The sequence below is a fragment of the Manduca sexta genome, chromosome 27 (assembly GCF_014839805.1).
Source record: "Manduca sexta isolate Smith_Timp_Sample1 chromosome 27, JHU_Msex_v1.0, whole genome shotgun sequence".
Classification (NCBI taxonomy): domain Eukaryota; kingdom Metazoa; phylum Arthropoda; class Insecta; order Lepidoptera; family Sphingidae; genus Manduca; species Manduca sexta.
Window position 1 is genome coordinate 16,459,942 of NC_051141.1, and position 19,276 is coordinate 16,479,217.

General features: G+C 35.5%; 1 protein-coding gene across 1 annotated transcript in view; it reads right to left on the reverse strand.

The window, feature by feature from the left end:
- Positions 1-9,527, reverse strand: part of LOC115439946 (LIM/homeobox protein Lhx2) — a 44,390-nt gene extending 34,863 nt beyond the window's left edge. The window contains exon 1 of the mRNA XM_030164031.1: positions 9,455-9,527. The gene's annotated coding sequence lies outside the window, so the exon portion shown is untranslated. The remainder of the gene's footprint in view (positions 1-9,454) is intronic.
- Positions 9,528-19,276: the final 9,749 nt, after the last annotated feature.

The window sequence follows — 19,276 nt, forward strand, 5'->3', positions numbered from 1 at the left end:
CTGTTTCGATATGGAAAGAAAATTTTATTTTATTTAACGTCTAATTCGATATGATAATATCATTACGGTGGGACATTTCCGCGAACGTCCGAGCGTCACTGACGCCCGCGACATTTCCTGCTTCACACGTAACGCGTTGCAGTCACAAGTTTTTTCATACTTTTGTTAATTAAAAGATCACGAACACGATTATGCGCTGCGGTTTATGGAAGAGTATTAGCTTCTGCAGTCCGACAACGTTTTTCTTAAATACCGGCCGAGTATCAGTTCTACTTTCGTTCCCACTGGATTTATTAATAGTACTGTTTGCATTTTTAATGCAATTTGGAATAATGATTTTGAAGTGCTGTTATGAACTACTGTTTTGGATGACGGGAATGAATTCATGTTGGAAGAGTGTACTTTAACCATCTTTACGAAATTACAGTTTTATAATAATAAGTACAAGTAGGATAATTGTAAAAATTGATTGCTTCTCTAATATTATAGTAGAAGCTAAATGGGACCCGTCCAATCATGAAAACTCAGTAACTTAATAGACTTTTTCCGGCGACCTTTTTTAAGTACAATTACACAAAAAACTTTGTAAATTCTACAAAATTTCAAGGCCTCAAACAGTGGGCGCGACATTTTACTCATCAAGCCACCTTATTATTACTCTACTGTGTTACATACCGTGATTTAAGAGTCGTTATGGAACCGAAAATTTCAAATTCTGTATTAATAATAGAGTTTAAAAAAATACCAATGTAACATACATTTTTTTTTATAAACTTTAAAATTAATGTTTACAAATAATAAATGAGAATTCTTTGTATTGCAACTAAATCTCACATACTACTGCGATCACTCCGATCGATGCCATTTATAATAATATCAGCCCTGTATATACTTGCCTACTGCTGAGCACGGGCTCCTCTACCACTGAGAGGGATTAGGCCTTAGTCCACCACGCTGGCCTAGTGCGGATTGATAGACTTCACACACCTTCGAAATTATAACCTATTTATAACTATGAATTAATTGTAGTGATATTACTATTATTATCAAACTCGAACAGTAAAATTAATTCACTATTTTATGGTCCTACAATATCATGGTGTATACACTTAATCCAAAGACATGAAATATTATAGTTAAAGACCGCACCTTTGTACTAAATGTGTGCTCCAAAACTTGATACCAATTTGTAATAAGTCGTTGTCTTATTTAAAAAGTGTGTCACGGCGTTCTTAAATATTAATACAAAAATAACATATTAACAGAAAACATGCGCATTAAAACGTGTAAATCATGATATGGAAAAAATATAAGAATTTATATCGGTGTTTTGCTATTTTATGGCAGATCGAGGAACCTTCGTACGAGCGAAATAATTTTGTATGACAATCAATCCAATGTCTGCTCTATATAATCTTGGAAAGCTTTGACTTTATCTACAAAAAAGAAATAAAAAAAAAGTCACGTCGAATTGATAACCTCCTCCTTTTTTTGAAGTCGGTTAAAAACTAGACCGAAAATAACTGACGTGAGATTTAATACGCGTCTACATTCCGCCTTAACTGATAAACTCTGCCAATAAGGTACGCGTGAAGTATATAATTCATAATGATGGTAAAAATGTGCTTGTTCACTTATTCTAAGATAGTATGATTTAAGAACACGGTTCCTAACAAGGCCCAACATACATGGTTTTGTTTCTTTAATGTTGTAATGCAAAAACATACTACAATTTCGTGTAATTCTTTTAATTTTTAATTCTATAAATTAATATTGCAATTTAATCAAAGGTTTTTATATAGGTTTTCGACTTTGATTACTAAAAATTACTAAACATATTGGTAGCTACACTGTCCCAATACACTCTAATATAAAGCTACACTTCATGAGTATTTTAGGATATCCCCGGACTTTAACAAGCTGAGCAAGAAACCAAGTACACAATAGCAACATATTCCGACTTTTCCCGAAGATTCCCGAGTTCGCCTACCCGCTGGGAATCGATCTACTTGAAGGGAGCTTGAAACATCCAACCCTAAATGATTAGAGTGAAGGAGTTTGGGGTAGTTACGCAGGTCGGGGGAAATCGAACTAGTGAGGGGTTGTTTCTTCATATACTCTCGTAACCGTTTGGGTGGCTGTGTTGGAAAAGTTATATTGGGTCTTCCGTCAGCAGCTCGGGGTCTGGAATTCATGCGAGTGTGTGTTATGTATATGTGTTCGAAAAGGTTGTGAAATAAAATGAGTTCTCGTTACTATTAATGTTAAAATGTATGTAAAGATGGATAAACTTAGATATTTCGCATAGACTTTCGTGCTAGAGGCAGACGAAGGTCTGTTATACTCGAAAACATCTTACCATCTCATGTCTCAGGATGACGAGCGCAGGGGAATACCAAACAGTACTTTGTAATTCAAAGTTTTGGATGGTGTTTCTACTGTTTATGGGCGGTCGTATCGCTTATCATCAAGCGAAGGGCAAACTCGTCTCGTCATTAAAAAAAAACAAGTTCCAGGCGGACGGAACCGCAAGCGAAATTAGCCTATATAGTAAACTTTGCTTACGATTTTGATCTAGTACTTAACATTATCCGTGTTTCGTTTCACACTCAAAAGAAAGAGTTACAAAGCAATATTTAAAAGTAGCAATATGTAAAAAGACTATTTTATACTTTACCAGGATAAAAATAGCCTACGTCCTTTCCAAGACCTTAAACTATCTCCGTGCCAAATTTCATCCAAATCGGTTCAGTGGTTCAGCCAAGACAACATAACAGACAAAGTTACTTTTGCATTTATAATATATATACCTCATACATGTATATAAAAATTAATCTCCAAATTAATATAGTATTACATCGTAGTTAGTACCGGCACCAAAAATAAATGTATTTCTGTTATATTTAATCGTATATTGATCAAAACTTTAACTCTTTCAAATATATATTCATATTTATTAATATTACAAAGTAAATTGACAAACACTCGTAGAGAACAATAAAAATCAGGAGCTGTAAAGTATTTATACTATTTCTATATTAGACAAATGTCTGATTTACTTTGATAACTATGAATTAAATATTCAATTAAATCGACTTACAACATCCGAATAGATAAATTAAATTATTATTGCAATATTGACTCTGTCTCAATGTGTTCAAACTGAAGACCCGCAATACGCGTGTCTAGACTAAAAGCTAATTTAAATATCAGTGATTCAATTCGAAATACAATGAACTTTGGTGTCTCAACGTATCTAATACAGTTAGTACTAAAGTGACGATGTACCCTTAGAGCTAAAGTAAAGTAACTCAAAATTTATATATTTCCAGATTTTGTTAAAAATAGACCTTCCAAAGTATGCTCTATAAACGTATGACGAGAAAAATATTAATTTATAGAATAGAAACACAGAATCTCATACGACGACCGCTCAATTCATTGCCTTTTATATTGTTTTTAAATATTTTTTATTCGTTTCATGTCTGGTATGCATAATAATTACTTATTTATTGCCATTAATGTAGAATACAGAACTCAAAAACGTTTTTCAATAAGAAAAAATATTTAAAAAAATTGTCAAAAAACATAATAAAATTAAATTGAATACGCGATTGGAAATGGTATCTTTTGGGGAAATTTGCGATGATGTCACACGTTAGTAAACCTTGCTGCCATCGTTGGTAATGTTTATTGTTTACAGAGATATGACGTCATTCCACTCATCGATTCCATATTGCCGGTGCAAGCGTTTAGACAGTTCGTGTAATTTATGTATTTAGTATATGTTTTGCTAAAATTTAAACATATTATAACTGAAAATAAACATAATTGTTGGGGACCACTGAGTGTAATAAAATGATTTTCAAGAACTAGTCTAATAGACTACTGTGGAATTTATGAATATAAGACAACTTCAATAATAATATATATAGTCTAATGGCTGATTTCAATAAATAATCCCAATCTCGTTTTCCGATCCGATTTTTATAATAAACGAATGAAAATAAATCATTTATAAGCAAGTTAAAAACTGCGCTAACCAGTTCATTTCCGCGACGGATCGAAAAAAATAATTGGGATCGTTTATTGAAAATGGCGGTAAGTACCTAAATTTGTACTAGTTAAGAATCGTTTTACAATTTCCAGACGTTTATCTATCAAATCAATCATGACTGAATGTAAAAATGGGATAGTTAAACAGTTTTATTCACGAATGATAATTGTTTTTAATTTGTTCATGTTCATATGAAAAGATAATCTGTAATCTGATTATTAAAAAGCAGCACAAATTTTATTTTTCATTGACAAACCAATAGTATTAATTACATAAATAAATTTTACAACATGAAATTCAAAAACAAAGCTGTATATTTTTATTGCCTAGTTATCGGACAAGCTAACAGACAGCGAAATGTGGAATTCGCAAATCATCTATGAAAATAAACATACAATTCATATTTAGAGTTATAATATGCTTACTAAAAACTAAACTCTTGCTTCACTGTAAAAAGGGCGCGTTAAACTTTCCCGGAATAAAAAGTAACCTATGTCGTTTCTAATATTTTAAACTATCTCCGTGCCAAATTTCATTGAAATCAGTTCAGTGGTTCAGTTATGAAAGCGAAGCAAACAGATATAGTTTTGTATTTACACATAGTTGCATATTATGTACACATTTTGCCAACCCTGACGAAGATTAATCTTAGCCGTTTTACCAGATATTATACTAGTATAATATGTAAACTAGTTGACCCGACAGACGTTGTCCCTTCTTAACTATGAATTTGCAGCACGCATTCTATCAATCGCTAACAGTTATTTCAAACAATTGACAATTATATATAATTAATACTTTCGTTACGTTTTCTTAAATTTTCTAATATTCCACGCAATTTTTTGAATTTTTCTTTCATAAGAACCTTCTCCTGACAATAACAAACACAACAAAAAAAATTGTGAACTCGGTCCAGCCGTTCACGCATGATGGCGTGACCAAGGGAAATAGGGATTCATTTTTATATATATAGATGATATACCACCGACTTAGTGACCGTACGTCACCTGGGTCCCTCACTGAAACCCAGCGCTGCAGCGATACGCTGTATTGCAATATGGAGCTGAATGACCGTATTTATGCATTAGTACCTATACTTTGATATTTGGGTTTTTCTGCTCAGTATAAGCCCAGAGTCTGGAATTTGTGCCCGATATGGCGATAGGCTCGCCCCCTATCACATCATGGGACGGAACATACTTGGCGAAAAGTGGGTGCCCTAGTTGCGCCTCTGCATACCCCTTCGGGGATAAAATGCGTGATGTTATGTATGTATGTATGTACCTATACTTTGTTGGGTTTCCTTTCGGAAAATTTTACCATTCGCCATTGGTTTGCACAATATTTTGTAACATAAATATACAATTGTTACTGTTTGTTCTAACTTTAAAATTTAGATACCTTGTTTATCTCTACACCCTAAGGTCGACTGGTAGAAAATTCCTCTGGCATTAAGTCCTATATACTTAATTGTATATAAAGTGTATAAAATAAATAAATAAAAAACTTTCCTTCCTTTTATCACTATTGCCATAATTATGGATATTATAGACGCGAAATATATTAAAATTATTCATAATAATAAATGTATTTAACCGTAGTATTTAAATACAAAAGCCTGCAAATCCTTTTATTTATGTTTTTCCCTACATTGTAGTTTATAATAGGTAAAGTATATAAACATAGCGTTTATTTTATTATAAAATATAACAAGACAAAATTAAAACTCACCGCTAACTCAAACAAGTTGTCCTTAAATGAGCCATTGCATTTGTTAAAGTTAACTAAAGCGGTTATTAACAATTGTTGTTGTGAAATAAACAGGCATTGAAAGTTATAAATTTAATTTGATAGTTTCGAACCCGGGACCTTATACCGATGGTCGTACTTCGTATGCAATACAACTACGCCATCAAGGCTGTCTGTCGCCATGTGGTTGATTCGAACAGCTAATTTGACTTACACTACTGTAATACATTTAATTTTTATGAAGCCTTTTACAGTTCAATTTAGTTAATGTATTATTAAATACATTGAAATTGAAATAATACTTATTGTTTATTAAGTATACTTCATTGTATACAATTAAATAGGTTTTAATTAAAAAATCGATACAATAAATAAGAGAAAAGATACCAAAATGTTCCTACTAACCTAGGATTGATGATAAAGAAATTGAAAAGTTAAAATAATAAGCGTTTACGGTCGTATTTCAAATTAACGAACAAAATCACTTCTTCCTCTTGAAAATTGACTTATCAAAACAAAATATTTTTAACATGTCCACAAATATCTTATTTTAATCAAACAATACATTAACATCTTTGCAAAACGGAGAAAAATTGCATTAGTTTTAATTTTATCTAAGAACTCTAGCGAATTTTCCGTCACGTATTTTATCCGGTGGTTGCGCAGCGAAGCAACTAATTGTTCCTTTCCTTTATTACATTAACTATAACTATTATTATTACCTGATTTATCGAACAATAAATAACATTGTTGTCGATGGCCACAACCTAGATATGTAGACACAGATATGTATACAGGCACTTTTATCTTTACTGTACGAAAACATAACAGCGAAGTGCTTACCCTTGGCTTAACTACTACCACAATTCTGAAAATTAATGCACTGGCAACATTAACTACGAGTTAAATTTGCTACTTTTGTATAATGGACCTTTATATAAAGTTTAATACCGGAGACGTGAGCATTCTTTCACCTCATAATTGTATACGCCAACTGAACCTCCTGATTATCTATTATAAATAAAGCTGAAAAGTTTGCTTGTACGCGTTAATCTCAGAAAATACTAAACCGATTTATTTTTAAATACCAGGAAGCTACATTACTCCTGAGTGTTATAGCCTACTTTAAAATCTTTCACGCGGACAGAGCTGCAGGCATAAGCTAGTCAAATGATATAAGTGAAGTTTGTTTTATTTTAAGATCAATTTCATCTGACATTCAATAAAGCTCAATGTATATATATTATCTGAAGTAATATCCGAGAATTGCGATATAAATACATCTAATGAATCCATGTGAACGACAATTTGTTCACGAACGATTTGTCAGAACCCACTTTAGCCTCTGTTGATACCGTCACGTATTTTATCCGGTGGTTGCGCAGCGAAGCAACTAATTGTTCCTTTCCTTTATAACATTAACTATAACTATCTTTATTGATATAAACAATATAATACTAATCAGGTAATACTTGGAAGAACTCGAATCGAGATTAATCTTCCTGTAGATCGGTGTCACTCTCAACATTATTGGATACACTGTTGACAAATATAGTCAAATATTCTAGATTTTGCGCAGGTATTGGAGTATTGCTTCCAAGTTTTGCTCGTGGCAAAGTGAATAAATCCCTACCAGGCGAATTTTGGCCACGGCAGCCAATCTCAATGGAGATCATCCAAGTACGCGGGAGATATTACAGTGCACAAGTGTGTGCGCCATACACAGGTGCACTCTCTTCTTCACTCTCATAGTCCAGTGAGACGGCAGTCTGACATGACCGGAGAGAGATCAGACGCAGTACCAAAAGCTTTACGTTCTCTCTCATCGCAAAGTATATAAAGAACGATTCCAAGATGTCTTTTTACAATCGTTAACGCTAATGTTATGTTAGACATATCGTAGCGATAACCTATCGATAGCATATATTAGTTCAATACATTTTTTCTTTTTACTATTAATTTTAACGATTGTAATAAGACATTTTGGATACGGCATCTAAGGCTTTCTTTTATAAAGCGAACACATAATATGGGCGACATGGTAATAGACTAACATCTTCAGTTAACATGCACAATAGGAATATGTTTATTGATAAACAATATGGTACTTATTTGCAGTATTGTTACTGAAATAACTAACCTTTAATACTATAAAGTTCCAAATATTTTAAGATTAATAAATAAAAACATTGATCTACGATGTTCCGTCTTACATCCTCAATATATCGGCAAATATAATCTGATTTTAAATACTATCTATTGCATATAAATACACTGGCTACAATGTCCTCCAAACCGGAAAATAACAGTGACTACACACTGCTGATTGGCGGCAGAAATAAACAGTGCGATGGTACCTACGACTCTTACAAATAAAAAACCACCAGTGAATAAATTTATATTTCTAATATAAGTTAGTAAGGAACGTTGCAGTGGCAAAGAGATCATATAAGTCTTATAACCGGATTCCTTTCCGGTTCCCTACCAGCCTCCCTTCTCGTACAATTTCTGTAGAATCTAATCATCAGAACGATTTGCAGGGAACATTTATGCATATTACTACTTTATGCTATGTTGCGTTCCGTTTCCGAAAATATTATCTATCGCCACTGGAACGTTATAAATTAAAGAAAAGCATTACGAAAAGAAATGAATTGCAGCTCAAACATTTCTACGTATGTACGTCTTTAAAAGGTGCCCTAAATATCTATACTAATATATAAAGCTGTCTGTTTGTTTGTACGTGCTAATCTCAGGAACTGCTAAACCGGTTTTTTCACTAGTAATTTTTTCATGACTCCTGAGTGCTATAGGGTTTTTATCACGGGAAAATATATCGCGAAAACCTTTTTCACACGGGCGGAGACGCGTACAAAAGCTATGTTCTTATAAATAAACGAAAGAACGCAATACCTACATCATGTCAATCATGCGAATGGAAAACAATTTGATATTTCAGATATATAAAGTAATAGACCGTATTTCAATTCACATGAACAAAGCTTTGAAAATTTCTGGCTTTAACTATTAAAAATTTCAATCCAATATTTCTATTGGCAACTATAAACGAATTTGCATCATTTAAAAACAATAACTCCCAACACAATTCACGTTTCAATAAGTTCATAAGGCTTTTTAGTTAGCGACATTTCGAGCAATAATAATTTCATATTACAAACTGATCATAAGGTTGAATCTCGCAAAATATGTGCAACTAAACGCCCCCGCTCCCGCGCCCGCCCCCGCGCCGCTTGTGGTCGTGACCGCACCGTTAAATACTTGCATATAAATCCCATCGAGCGACAGTTGCTCTCTGCACTGACATGGTTAACCTCGCACGTCTACTCAGCAGCCTAGTTATTATTCGACATACCTATTTAACCATCCATTTGACTGATATCCTATTCCGTATTTAAAGTTACTTTTGATTTTGTTAAGCGAAATATAAAAAAAAAATGTTATATTGTTTGTAACATTGATAACTGCTAGTCCGTGACGTTACAAACCTATCACAAATCAAACACTTTCAAGATTCACACGCCAGGGCTGCCACTAAACGTCACATGCATAAAATGCGGCGTAAACAAAAAAAAAGTAGCGGGCAAGTTCACGAGCTAATAGCGTAAATAACATAATTTAACGTATTACCTCGAGTAGAACTGGCAACGCCGCGTCGCGGGACTGACAGAGAGTTTACAATGCGCATTCAACTGCTCGGAAATCATACTGCGTGATACTAGAAAACATCTGAGGGAAGTCTCCGCGATGTTGCCACGCCTACGCGCCCTCCTCGCCAATTGCAGCTCTCGGAATATTGATTCTTAAGCGCACAGCATAATTCGAACGTATCGCCGTCCCTTTCCTCGTCGAATGGTTGCGCCTAAACCGAACGAGACAGTGGTGACGGGTTAATGTTATTTTCGCGGCGTGATTAGCGTCGCCGCGCTATTTTGGACTTTAAAAAATAACTATTAGAGGTGATACGTAGAGTCGGATAAAGAAGGATCGATTTGTCGTCGGCTTTTGTATGGGATTTATTTTTTCGGGATTTTGCAAGGTTAGGTCGTTTGCCGATGTGAAGCTTCGGGGTATCTCGGAATGAGACTTGAAGATCGGGTGTGGACAAGCACTTGTTAAAAAATTATGTAAAATGAATCTTTATTAAAAAATATATAAACGAATAAATTAAGACCTAACTCTTAAATACTTATATACAGTAATAAGGTTAGATAAAATAATAATATAGCATTATGTTTTCAATAAAAGTTTACCGTTTTAGCTGCCACATGAAACGTAAATTCGCGTAACTTGTAGATGGCGGTAACATCGGCGAAACACAGCGTCTTCCGGTTTTTCACTGTTTTTGTAGACCAGATTTTCTTGTGATTTCCCGAGCAAATTGTCCATGCATAGTAAACATGTAGAGTAACATTATTTGATTGCAATTACAACTATGACCCACGTGGCTTAGTGTAGGTAGCAAGCTTTGAATCTTATAGTTGCGTATTCGATTCGCGCAAGTCTTACTACTATAGCACAAAAATAATATACACACCCAAACAAATCACGTCTACCGGACGGGGTAGGCAGAGATGCAACCACGGCACCCAGTTTTCACCTGTGTTCTTTCATTATGTGATAGGGGACCAATCAATCGCCACCTCTAGCACATATTCTATACTCCGGGCTGATAGAGCAGAAAAACCGCATATCGCTATTCCCATCCCGGCAATCGAACCTGGGACCTTAGAGTGTCAGCGTATCTCACATGTAATATAACTACGCCATCGATTATAAAAATATTCTTCTTCTTTTATATTATGACTTCTACCGTTTATTTATCGGTGATTGCCAATTTCTATGTTAATTTTGCCAATGTCGAGTAATAGCAGATACAAAACAAAGAAACTAAAAAATCAGATAATGTTAATATTGAGACATACATACATACATAGGTTAACATACTGCGTGAACGTCTCCAAATTATATTGTGCTTAATTTGCTGCGCTTAAGTCACTTTTAGTTATTATGTGCATGTTGAGTTTTCCTAACTTGGGTTTACATTATAGCTATAAGTTATAATATTGAAATTATTGTAATAGTAGTGTTAAGTCAGCTGGAAAACCTAATAAATAAATAAATACCAGTACTTTAGTTACATAAACAAAACCAATGAACACTATGAAATTGCCGACACTACACGTTTTGGCGCGCTATATTTCCTCAATGTATTGTTTGTTAATACGGATGTATATACTGCTTGTTTAATCACTGGTAAATCAATTATTTAATATATTTTATTTCATTATTTAAGTTTTCCTACAGACTTGATACACATATAACACAAAAAAACAAATTAATGTTTCTCCAGTATAAGGAAAATAATAATAAATTAACTAATAATAAATTAATGTATAAGGGTCAAAATGTTTTGGCCAAGCTTTAAGCCCTTCGTTTTATATTATAATACAAATAACTAGAAAGTATATCGGTACCTACCGGTGTCTACAATTGTATGACAAAAATATAACTTGGACCATCCAATATATTCATTATTTTTTCCCCATTAAAATAAAATTATATTTATTTACCCACTCACTATGATGAAATTTCTTCGATGGTTGTCCAATATAGTTTGAACCGTCTGATTTACTTTGTTATACATAAGACAAGCCAACTCAAAATGGTTCTTTTGCAGTTTTTTAAAACCAAAGTGTTGTGACAATCATAAAAAATTTAAATATTTACCTAATGGTTTAAAGTTGTACACCTTTAAGGCTTATGATGTTTGAAAGAGCATGGTTCAATTTCTTTAACATTCATCTTATTTGTGATTATTTCGAGACTAGTTTATAATCATAAGTTCCTTAAATTTCTTACACACACATACACACACACACACACACACACCATCACGCATTTATCCGCGAAGGGGTATGCAGAGGTGCAACCAGGGCACCCACTTTTCGCCAAGTGTGTTCCGTCCCATGATGTGATAGGGGGCGAACCTATCGCCATATCGGGCACAAATTCCAGACTCCGGGTTGATATTGAGCAGAAAAACCCAAATATCACTTTGCCCGACCCGGGATTCGAACCCAGGACATCAGAGCGCTGCCGTACTGCGCATGCAGTACAACTACGCCACCGAGGCAGTTCTTACATAATTATTTTAAATTTTTTGATACGGGCACCGCAATGTGGACTGACGAGAGATGATTACCCCTCGACAGTCGACACAATTATGCCGGCCTGTTGGAACCGGTTATACACAGGCTGATCCCGGAACGCGACACACTTACGTGGGCCGCTGGCCACATGGCAGGTTTTAACACATTGTGTACAGTAGTCGCTATCCAGGCGGATTTAAAATATATCCTACCACCAAGAAATATTCAATACTTATTGCAAATATCACTTATACAATATTTAACCTGTATGATCAAAAGGTTTAACTAACATTATTAATAATTTAAATTACAGACCCATAAATACAACGTGAATTCAATTATATTAGGGCATTCATTAATATTCGGGCAGCACTAAAATTTCGTACTAAATATACATTTAATTACATCAGTTTTCATTCCCATTTCTCTGTTCATATGCTTTTACATATCCTAATAATTGCACAGTTACTGATAGACATGCTTCTGGGCTCTGGCACACTAATACTATTTGTTTTGCTATTTAAATAAAATACAATGCACAGTTCAAAACATTACGTTCAAAAATCATTACATGCGAAGTTGACCTCCATCTCAGCTGCTTACCTGCTCATTATAGCAGTCTCATTTAATAATCCAATACGCCAATTATACGTCTTGCCTCTTGAAATCATTCCTATCCATTAGTCGGCATTGGTCCGCCGTTCTGCAACCCTTGATAGGGGTTGTATCAATAGTTTGAAAATGTTGGATATTTTATCCCTATCAATTCATATGTATGCATAATCATGTTTATAATTCCCTTTACAGCGGATTTACGTTACTTGGATATTTTACGAATAATTTCTGTTCGTAAATGATCTGGATAAAAATCCCACTATATATTTTCCCGGGATAGTAGCCTATAACCTTCCCAGGGTCTTATACTATCTCCATACCAAATTTTGCTTTATTATACCACGTCTTATGTCACGTATCGTTCCCGTGGGAACGGGATAAAAAGTATCCTATGTCCGTCTCCTGGTTCTAAGCTACCTCTCCACCAATTTTCAGCCAAATCGGTTCATCCGTTCTTGAGTTATAAATAGTGTAACACCACTTTCTTGTATATATATAGATTTGGTTAGTATTGAATCAACGTAATCAGTAAATATAATGCGATTTCTTCTTAACCGAATTTCGGCCACGGCGGCCAATCTCAACGGAGATCAGCCAAGTACGCAGGATATATTATAGTTCACAAGTGTGTGCGCAATACACAAGAGTTACTGTTGCTTCACTCTCATAGTGTGGTGAGCTGGCAAATTGACATGACTGGAGAGTCATCAAGCGCAGAACTAACGGCTTTATGGACTTTCCGAGGCTCGAGGGTAACACATCACCAACTTTCTGACTCCGAACTGCGATTGAGTAATTTATAAGATGGAAAAACCCAGTCACAATTATTTTGACCCGATCCAGGATTCAATATCATATGCCCAACCAGAAACTATTTCACCCTAAATCATCATTCAACTAATAGTAAATCAAAGTATTTTTTTTACATTTACGAATATAATCTCCAGTTCCGTCTACGAGATCTAATCGAAAAACAACTTTGATAGTCATAGGTAAAAGGTACAAAATCCCTTATTTACCTATACGGCTATCAAAGCTGTCCTTTGATTAGTACGCTCGTATTTGCAAAAATACGGATCCGGCCCCTCGAATAGGATCCCCAAAGTATATAAGTGTTTTTAATTGATCCTGTAATTGTAAAATTAGGCTTCCGATAAATCGTCTTGTATCAGACGATGTACAGAGACGTAAACTACACCAGCCCACGAGTGATATCTCTCTTCCATTGTAAAATCTAATTAGTGGAATTAATCCGCTTTGAAACATTCCAAGGCAATTGTGGTCGATGCAGTATAATCGGAGTTGTCTCTACGAGAAATAACAGCGATACTGGGCGTAATTTGCAATCCTCTTGCTCTAAACTACAAATAGACTTATTGATAAGTAGCGAAAAGGGAATATTTTCCTTCATTTAAATTCGTAGAAAAATGCAATATCCACATACACATACTTATTTGTATGAAGTAAATTCTTAATAAAATTTAACATTGAACGACAGCAACGCAGAGGAAAACGACTCTTCTGGAAGCATGATATTAAGTACAAGATAGACAGAGATCGAGAAATATTTTTATAATTATCCACTAATGACATTACAGGGGCCATAGCCTTTCTATAATCATTAACACTTCTAGAAAAAAGTGAATGAGAATTACAAAACGTATCGATAAATCTATAGTTATGATATATATTCCCGTACGTATCGTTAGCGTTAACGATTGCAGAGAAACAACATCGCTACGCCCTCCGGTGTGGATATAGGCTGAATGCGGACATAAATCTTTAAACTGTAGCACTCATATACATAATAATTTCGCACTCATCGTCATCAAAATTTCCACAGCTAAATATACCCAAGGTATACCAGAGCCCTAGACACTTTCAAAGATTGATTTGGAATTGGCTAGGATTTAGCGACTTCCTATTCTTCTCTGGTTTTGAGTCCGCAAAATGGTCATCCTATAAAGCTTCCAATAAAAATAATATAAATAGTAATTCCATAAAATAAACCGTCAATTGTATGTAAGACGAGGGATATATCTTGTACATTTCTGTTTGGACTTATTTTATACTCAAGTGCTGCGGAGTCACTTTGTATAAAGCTAGATTTCAATCGTCAGACGACATATTCTTATGATATGAAAGAAAGAAAGAAAGAAAAGATTTTATTATTGCACACAAACAGTATAACGTGATATCATAACATAAATTAAAAATGTCTTGTACAAACGAAGTTTAATTTGTGAATTTATAGCTAGACTTTTAGAGCCGTGATAAGACTTTCTCCTTACAAAAATCCTTAAAAAATTTAAGCATAACATATGTAGCGCCACGGCTTTTTTTTGTTTTCGCGGAGAAAGTGCCTTATGACTACCGCCCAGCCTTCGAGGGGGGCGACTGAGCGGTTATGTTGGGGTGTAGCGCCACGGCTAAAAAATCAGATTAAAAATGTATAGTTAGGAGACCTAATTCCGTCTATGGAGGTATATCACTCTTTTCGAAATTACGGGCATTCTTATCGAAGGAGAAGAAAAAGAACATAGACAAGACAAGAAGAAGAAGGAAGACGGAATAGAGCCCCTGGTTATAAATAATTCGCATGGCAGCAAATTTTCGGAATAAAATTTACATTTCCCATAAAGTTCGCATGTATATGAGTAAGATTTCATGTATAATTTATCAAATTGCAGAAACGTCTCCAAAATCTTGAGCTTTATAGTATTCAAGGCAGCAGACGCGGCGAGCGAGTGCGATATCACGACAAAGCTAACAATGCCAACGGTGTGCAAGTTTCAGACACTAGATTGTCATAACTTCGGTTGTTATCTTCGATAGACGTGGCTTTATCTTCGTAGATATTTTTGCACAATACGCCGTACTGAACTAGGATTTGTATTGTCTCGCATCGACTGAAACTATTCCCGGAGAAAGTCTGGTTGCTTTTCTTCTTTTCGATGATAAAGAGTGTTATGTAGGTGGTAGGTCTTTCATACGTGACAATCTGAGTAGTTACCACCGCAATGTCTATTTCTGTCGCCAAAGCGGTGTGTAGGCACTGTTGTCTTCTGGTTTGAAGAACATTGTAGCAATTGTAACTACTGGACATAATAGGACTTAACTCATGTCTTAGGATGGCGAACGTAGTGGAGTACCAAAAAAACTTTGTAATTCAAGGTGTTTCTATTATAAATGGGCGGTCGTATCGCTTACCATCAGGCAAACGGCAAACTCGTCTCGACATTCAAAGCAACAAAAAAATTTTTACTCCAGAACAGTGAACACACTGTATCAGTGCCAAATCCACTTATCGTTTTTAGGTTTACGTCTAAAAACATACAAATCTCCTTTCAAACGTCCAGTGGTCTAAAATCGACTGTCGTTTAATAATTTGTTCGTAAGACATATTATACATGACATGAGACAGACTGCCTCGGTGGCGTAGTTGTATTGCACGTCCGGTACAATAGCGCTCTGAGGTCCTGGGTTCGAATCCCGGGTCGGGCAAAGTGATATTTGGGTTTTTCTGCTCAGTATCAGCCCGGAGTCTGGAATTTGTGCCCGATATGGCGATAGGCTCGCCCCTATCACATCATGGGACGGAACATACTTGGCGAAAAGTGGGTGCCCTAGTTGCGCCTCTGCATACCCCTTCGGGGATAAAATGCGTGATGTTATGTATGTATGTACATATTATACATTTTTTTACTCCTGCCCTATATGAACTTTAATCATGCCACACACTTCTGCGTGCTTAATTAAGAAGCAGGTCTATTGAGGCTCTCAACGTGTATTGATTTAACCCCTATGTATGTTGTCCGATATTGCGTAAATGTTTGAACGTCGATCTTACAACTAAACTTCATAATTAAAGCTGAACTATTAAGTTTAGAATAGTATTTTTTTACCAATATAAGTGATACATGATCTTTCTTATGACTATAATAATTATAATTCGTTTTCCATAAATTTAAAGAACAGTATTCTTTACTGACATTTTTAAACATAATTTTCCCCGAATTGTGAGTGGCTCGAGATATAAATTTCACCAATGTTTTTTTCTACAACATAGTCCAAAAATACCTGCATTCATGATGAATTAACCATCCAAATTTTCTAAAGCTATAGAGGGACAACATTTTTAAAAATCGAATCGACGAAGATCGAAAACTGAAGATCCTTTTTCCTCAAATGTTTGCCAATAAAAATATGACTACTAGACAATACGGGACTCTCATGAGTGTTCATTTTACAGTAATTAATTGTCTTATTTCTTAGAATTTACTACGATGTTTAAGGTCATTGTCTTTTTAGTAGGTATTGAAAATTGTATTAAGATCAAGTGGCTTAGCGACCCTTGATTTTTGTAGTCTTATCTAAGTGAAGATAGACATGTTATCAAGCAATGTCGGCAAATATTTTAAGTTCCATTTAAGCCCGTCAGGTCGATTGGAGTGTAGACTGTAGGCTAACGTTATGAAGGTACAATTTCATTTGTCAGTGCCATTTAACTACTTAATTGAAGCGAGGTAAGAAGACAATATTTTTTTTATCTTCGCCATTTTTTATGAGTTTAACTGCATGCGCGGTACCACAGTACTCTAAGGTCTGGGTTCAAATCCCGGGTCGGGCAAAGTGATATTTGGGTTTTTCTCAGTATTAGCCTGAAATTTGTGTCCGATATGGCATTAGGCTCACAACCTATCACATCACGGGACGTAACACACTTGGCGAAAAGTGGGTGCACTGGTTGCGGCTCTGCATACCCCTTCGAGGATATATGCGTGATTTATCGTCCGTTATTGTTTGTGACGGCAATATTAGACCTACAGGTCAAAAAGTGTAACAGTGCGTTGCATTGGTAAAATTAAAAATGGTAGCCAACTTCACTGCCACCCTATTTATGTTTCAAAAACGTGTCAAATAACATTTCTTAGGAATTCCCACACTCGATAACATAGAAAAGTTAGACATAATCCCAATAAATGTCGTACAAATGTTTCATTCTGAATGGTTATTTTTAGCTTGATAACACTTAATTAATGTGTAATATTAAAAACGCGCACAGAATAATTGAGATCTATATGGAGGTATTGTAACCAACTTTCGACTTAAAAATAATATTGTATTGTTATATTGTTCGAATATTGTTTTTTTTTCGATGTTTTTAGAACCAAATTATATTATTTAATATATTGTAGTTGTTAGTTGCTATATACTTCCTGTACTTCGTTGTTTTTGTATGAGTGTATATAATATATGTAATAACTTCGTTTCGTAATATAGATATTAATACATACATAGCATTACACCTTTTAAGCGAGGGTAAGCAGAAGTCTAACACACCAACATAAATCACTAGCTACTTTACAGCACCACCAATATAAATCCCAAGAAATAAGGGGCGAGTATGCTTGCATTGCTTTGTGAATTTATCGTTCGCTTTAACGGTGAAGGAAAACATCGTGAGGAAACACATCACATCTGAGAAGTTCTCTATAGGAATTTCGAAGGTGTGTGAAGTCTACCAATCCACACTAGGCCAGCGTGGTGAACTAAGGCTTAGGCCTTAGCCCCTCTCAGTAGTAGAGGAGGCCCGTGCTCAGCAGTGGGCAAGTATATAATACAGGGCTGATATTATTATTATTATGTTGTATCTTTCCTGCGGGAAATCACGGCATAAAGGCCGGTCCTTTTGGAAGGCTTCCGTGGGGACATGGATCCAACACGCAGAGGCCCCTTTAAGATACATTACTCTAGTTGGGGTTTATACACCTTGCGAGTACTCTCTCTGTCTGTACTTATGGAGGAAATACAGCCAAAGACAGCGCTTGCAAGGTGCAGGGACCATTGCAGAAAAGATGGGAATTATACTGGGTCTATAGATGGGATTTAGCTGGACTGGTTGCTGGGCTATTGATTGAAACAACGGGACGCCTGCCAAGTAAAATGTCTCAATCTAAGATGTTTGTATTACATAGATACGTTGTCCGAGCTCAATACTGGCAAGACGAAAGTAAGGTAATTGCCCGACTTAACAGCCAATGAGCGTGCGGCACTAACGTTGTTACGTAACTGTCGATGTATATATATCCTTTTCTAACGAATGTGTGCTGCATCTTTTTATTCCTTCTTCGAGCCAATTTGTAATTATATGTATAGGTACGTGAATATAGCAAATAGTGCGCCGTTTTTATGTGCCATTTTGTTAGTGTATGACGCGTCTATTTGTAAAACGTCATTGATCTCAATCTTATGTATTCAAGGCAGACGGTGACTTGCCCCCCACTAGATGGGCATTCCATAAATGGCGGAGCGGGTTTCCTCGCTATTACGCAGATTGAGCACTTCCACCCTGGAGCTGAGGTTCTTAGCTCTTGCGACTTCCACCCCTAGCCGGCCAGTTAAGGCAAGCCAAGGGTCAGGGGGTCTCATTTAGCCCCCACGGAATCAGGGAACGCGGTGTCGCCACTCACCGTCGGCTCGCCACAAAGCCGCCCCTGCGGGCTTATTATTATTAAAATGGCAACCAAAACGTCATTTTGGTTATTTATTCACTAAAACAACAAATAATTTTACTTATTTGACTAATAGTTTTTATTCAAATCCAGGTTTACACTTGGACCCAACTTTTTATATCATGAGCGCCACTCCGTTCATAACCAAAAGCTGTCTATATTGACCTTAC